Source organism: Ceratotherium simum, chromosome 27 (assembly GCF_057802395.1).
Source record: "Ceratotherium simum simum isolate JZ-2026a chromosome 27, ASM5780239v1, whole genome shotgun sequence".
Taxonomy (NCBI): Eukaryota; Metazoa; Chordata; class Mammalia; order Perissodactyla; family Rhinocerotidae; genus Ceratotherium; species Ceratotherium simum.
The window spans coordinates 27,458,883-27,465,140 of NC_141926.1; positions in this window are offsets into that span (position 1 = coordinate 27,458,883).

Here is a 6,258-nt window from a genome sequence, read left to right on the forward strand (position 1 = left end):
CAATTTATCAATTAATTAGATTATTTGTCAGGGATTCAAGCTTCTCCGAAATGGAAGCCTAGTCTCTTAAGGGATGATTAGGAAATTCAATCTTTAGTCAAATCCTTGAAGTGGTCTAGGATATTGGAACTAGAAATGAAAAATAATTGACATAATCATGTATTATTTTAGTAGTTCTAGGCCTGTAACTTACAAAAGTATACCTGTGACCATTTCACAAATTCTGAAGTGAAACATCATAACTTGATTGAAGAAATGTACCAACTCAGAGAATCTTTATAACTTGTGGGAAAGGAAAATTGATTATGATGATTAAGCATGTTGTAGGCTTGCTCATATAAGCATGATTCCAAGCTCTTTGTTATGGTCCCCTTGTAACTGTGTCCATTGCAAGAGGATTCAGTAGAACATTGATACCAGGTTTGAAATATTATGCCTATCTGTGGGGTGTTGCATGACCTAAAATTCTTTGGGCTATGTTGAGCTCTTATGATTCATTTATTTAAACTAATCTTCATAGTGGGATTACCCCTGGGCCAAGATTTTCAATTTCCATCTTTTTCTTTTTTTTTTTTTTGTGAGGAAGATTGTCCCTGAGCTAACATCCATGCCAATTTTCCTCTATTTTGTATGTGGGATGCTGCCACAGCATGGCTTGATGAGTGGTGTGTAGGTCCGTGCCCAGGATCTGAACCCATGAACCCTGCTGCCGAAGCTGATTGCATGAATTTAACCACTACGCCACTGGGCAAGCCCCTCAATTTCCATCTTTTTGATGACTTCCAGTCTCTGGGATCAAACTACTAACCTTAGACCGTACGTCAAACTATTTGCATCTGCACTTAGATATCTCAGAGGAGTGACTTCAGACTCATTATGTCCAAACTGAACTCACATTTTATTCAAACCTTGTCCTATTCCTAAAGTCCCTATCTTAGGAATGGGGACTGCCATCTACCCAACTACTTGGAGGCCTCCTTCTCTCCCACACCACATTTCCCACCTTATCCTGCCTGAACCTACATTCCCTTCTGTAACATTGGGGGAAAATTACCCTTTGTTGTAATGATTAAATGGAAAATTAAGGTTCAACACTTCATTTGATTTAAAGTATCATGACAAACTCTTTTATTACACACATACACCTATGCATATACCAATATACACAGATACATAGTATATTTAGTAGAAGAAAAGTAATCAGAACACCATTAGCATAAGCAAATTTCAAAAATACTGGGCAGGAGAAGGCTCTCAGGTAAAATTCTAACTTGAGAAGGAGGAAGGAATGCCTTATAGGGTTTTAGTAAGAGGGATCAGGTGAAGTTCAACTAATTTCAGAAAAAGGATGGTTCTCAGAAGAGGCAAGAATTGTTTTGGGGGAGGAAGAGTTAGGGGTTAAGGTTGTGTGCAAGAGGGTGTGGACCAGAACATCTATGGGAACAAGAACATGTGAGTGCCACCATGGAAAAGTCCCTCGGGCCTGCAGGGTCCCTCACAGTTTCCAAAAAGAGAATAATAAAAATAAAGGAGTCCTGGGGCCAGCCCAGTGGCATAGTGGTTAAAGTTCACACACTCCACTTCAGCGGCCTGGGTTCACAGGTTCGGATCCCAGGCATGGACCTACACACTGCTTATCAAGCCGTGCTGTGGCAGCATCCCATATAAAATAGAGGAAGATGGGCACAGATGTAAGCCCAGGGCCAGTCTTCCTTAGCAAAAAGAGGATTGGCAATGGATGTTGGCTCAGGGCTAATCTTCCTCACAAAAAAAAATAAATAAATAAAATAACTAATAAAAAAAAAAAAAAAGGAATCCTGAATAACCACTATATTAGAATACAATTAGCAAGCTCATGGTGTCTGCTTCTTTTATTGTATTCCATTTGCAAGGCTTTTTGATTTGAAATCTTCCTTAATTGTAGCCCTTACTGAACAAGGGTATGCTTGTATTTATATAAATATATTTAAATTACTTAAATATATCTATTTTACATCAAATAATCATGTTTAGAAAACATCTCCATGACCTCATTTTAAACAGAAGTGTCAAGAATAGTAATTTAAGAAGTATATGCACCAATATATTTTTATAAATGTTTCAGTATTTGCTAACAAAACCCTCAGATGTATGATTGCGCCTATCATTCTAAATCCAAAGGTGGAAATAAAGCACAATGTCTTATATGATTTCATTATTTTTTTTAAAAAAAGACATCTGAAAGATCCTGCTCCCTCTACTTTTATTTAAAGTGTATTTCTGGTGGGTTTGGGATTAAGTTAAAGAGTTCTGGAATTTGTAGTAGCACAGTTGGTGTACGTACTCAAAAATAGACATCCAAACTACAGGAGTAATATACAATGTGTTGAAACAATGGCACTGAGAAAAGAAGAAATACAAATAATACAGAAATCTCTTGAAAATCAATAGCAATACTGATGTAACATGGGATTTCACCAAAAACTGGGATCTAGGATTGAATGAGACATTAATGTTTGGGTAATAATAAAGAAACCATGAGCTAAAGTTAAAAACGTTGACTGGGTAAATATCTGATAGAATAAATGGGGTACTGGAATGTATCAACAGAGGGCTTGAAAGAAGAAAAATAGGAGAAAGAAATGTTTAATAGGCTTGCCATAGATTCTAAATTAAATCAAGTATTATATCTAAACAGAAGACCTGGAATATTTACAGTCAAAGCAAGAAGAAAAAGGATTTAAAGGTAGCACTATGATCTTCTGTCAGTCCACTCTGCTTTCCACTTCTGTTTTCTTTCTTAATAGGCATGTCTCAGCCCTCTCTTCTAGTTAAATTCTTCTCATCGTCTTAGGTTTTATGGTTGTGCCTTGAGGCATAGCCTTTTGGAATGCCAACAGTCTTTGAAGAGTCCTCACTAACTGCTTCATCTTGTAAGATTTCAGCAGGTATGTATTTTGCAATCTGTGAGACAGAAATTTCTGTGAGGTGAGCAACATGAAAGTGAGGATGATTTCTTTGCATCAAGATTACAGCTAATAGAGGAGTCATTCATTCAGCTTTGGCAAGAATATCACAAAAATGATGTTCTGTTCTTCTTAGCACATCATATCAGGAGGCACATGATGGTGTTTTATCCTATATTAAGGATATGAACTTTGATCCTTTGACTAAGGTGGTATCTGCTAGGTTTCTTCATGGCAAAATTGCTATTTTTCCCTTAGTAATTAAGAAGTAATTTGTGGTGAGATTCTTTGAGACTCTCAAATGTCCTTTTTTCCATCAAATATTCACCTACTATTTTAGCATCCATTGATTATTAAAGATTGATTATTAACTCTATCATTATATATTTATTAGTTAAAATTCTACTATAAGGTTTTCCTTCCTTCTTTCCTTCCATCCTTCCTTCCTTTCTCTCTCTCTTTCCCTCATTCTTTCTCTCTCATTTCGGTAGAACTCAGAGATTCTCATTTTATTCAATGAGTTGATTATTATTATGTATTTTGATCCCAAAATGGCCAGATTTGGCCAGTGGGAGCTGCTTTAAGTCCTTTACCCTCCTGATATGTTCAGATTATTTTTGAGCACTTCCTTATTTTCTGGGCACAAAGATGTCCTAGAAAACTTTCCCTTTTGCTAAGATGTCCTGGAATCCAGCCTGGAACTTGCCACTTCAAGTTAAAGGGGGTTAGGTTCTGTTGGGTCTTCTCTATCCCCTTCCTCCTTGATATGATGCTGTGTCCCAGCCAGGAGAATGAGTCAGCCCCTTATGTATCCATTGATATGAAATCATTTCTACTCAGTCTAGCAGATTCCTTAAAGAATCTGGAAGGTTTTTGACAGCTCTTTTAATTTTCCTAGAAGATGCAGACTTTAGTCGCTTCATGTTCTCCCAGTCTTTCCCATGGGTGTCAAAGGTGAAGGCAGTTAGACAACCTTGCTCACAATGTCCTTCCTACTGGAAGCCAATTAATCAATCCACAGCTATCCAGTGGGTTATTTTATTCAAGCGACCATTTACTTAAAAAAAAAAAGTTGCTGTCTTTATCATTTCAGATCCTAGCAGGACACTGGATTCATCTCAGATAGTTTATATGAAAAGTTTTAAATAAAAGAATAACATGTAGAGTTGTGAGTAGGAATAAGAAAGCAAGCAAGAGTTGATGAAGCACCCAAATACTAGCAATATGAGGGAGCCTTGGCTACTCCAAGGACCAAGTGGATATAGGAAGGACACAGAGTTAGGTGGACCACTGGAGTGAGGACCATGGAGGAGGTCTCTCTGATAAAAATATTAGTTGTAGAGGAATACAGCCACTGCCACACTTGTGGCACCAAAGCAGGGAGGAAAGGAAGAGTAAATGCAGATTTTTCTCTCTACGCACCCTCTTCTCCTGCTGATGCTCTCATTGGCCAAACCCAACTGAAGGTCAACCTGCAGGACAGCCAAGGATATGCAGTTCCCAGCAATAATCTGTACGAGCACTATATTAGTCAGGGTTCTCCAGACACACAGAACCAATAGGAAATATATAAAAAAGGATATTTCTTATACGAATTGGTTCACATGGTATGGAGGCCCAGAAGTCCCATGATCTGCCATCTGCAAGCTGGATACCCAGGAAAGCTGGTGTTATAATTACATATGGGTCCAAAGGCCTGAGTATGGAATGAGGTGGGAGGCCTGATGGTATAACTCGCAGTCTGAGTCTTAAAGTCTGAGAACCAGCAGCACAGATGTCCGAGGGCAGGAGGAGATGATGTCTCAGCTCAAACAGAGAAAGCAAATTTGCCCTTCCTCCTACATGTTGTTCTACTGTATTTGGGCCCTCAAGGGATTGGATGATGCCTACCCACACTGGGGAGGGCCTTCTCTCTGCTTTACTCCGTCTACTGATTCAAATGCTAATCTCTACCCCAAATAGCCTCACAGACACAGCTATCTGGGCATGTTTTACCAGCTATCTGGGCATCGCTTAACCTGGTCAAGTTGATGCATAAAATTAGCCATCACAAACACAGAGAAGCCAGACAGGGGAGGGAAATGGGTTCTGTGGGCAAAGGAAGAAGAGCCAGTGCACATGCTCAGACATAGTCTGCTTCACCCCCACCCGGGAGCTCAATGCAATTTACTCTTTAGCAAGGTTGTAGGTGCTGAGTTTCCTATACTTACTGCCTCAAAAATGCACTTTTAATTTGGTTCAAAAGATTCTGCCATACACAAGTGGTATCATATTTACTTTATTAGAAGGAGATTGTACATTTCATCGGCTCTTGAAAAATCCAATTTGTTGTTCCACCGAGAGAAAGTATGGCAGGTGCATATGTGGATAAGACAGTCATAAACAAGTCGACATTCATCTCACACAATCTAACTCTGTTAGAAGCTATCAGTTAGGGAATTTTCAGGGGGACTGAAGCTGATTATGAGAGAACAAAGAAGCAAAAAGTCATACTACATAATAAAAATGGAGATTAGCTGAAATTCTCAGCTCCATTTCCTGAGCCAATGAACATAAAGTTCATGTTCTGCACATCTGTTTGCTGAGATAGATCTATAGTTATGTTGGAGTAAACTACAATAAACCCCAAATAGGTTTCTAGGGTCATCCTCAAAAATGAAAATATATATCTTGGTCTCTCTGTGGGCAGATATAGGGACATAGTACTTGGGGTTTTTGTCCAGGTTGTGATTTCCTCATTTTTACAAGAACTATAAAATTACAGTATTTTCCCATTATATTTTCCCTTTTAAGCTTGGCAAGCAAGCTGTACTGATCTGGTGCCAATGTTACATCCATGTGATCTTAAGGCCAAATGTCTGCATTTTAGAAAATTTAATTATAAGGAAAAGAAGAATTTATACAAAGCCTGCTACCAATAGAAATGTTTTCATTAAATATATTTTCATCCAATTATGAGCCAAAGCAGCTTTCTTTTCCTTTTCCTGAACCATTTTTGCTGCTGTGTTTACAGCCTGGTACTGCAGTGCTGTGCTAGCAAGGGAGACTAGGAAGCAGACGTGACCAGACACAAAGGTGATAAAGGCTTGTCTCATTTCAATGTTCAACCAGAGTGGAATGCAAATAGCAAGCAATGCATGACAAAAAGTAAATTAGATCTTGAAAATCCTTCTTTTAATAATCTTAGATGGTACTGGCAGCTCAGGTAAAGCTTTTCTACGAATATACGATTTTTAGCTCAGCAAAATCCCCTTAAAAGTCAGATAAGAGGTAATATCACTTTGTCCCTTCAATATAAATGACATTTCTTCCT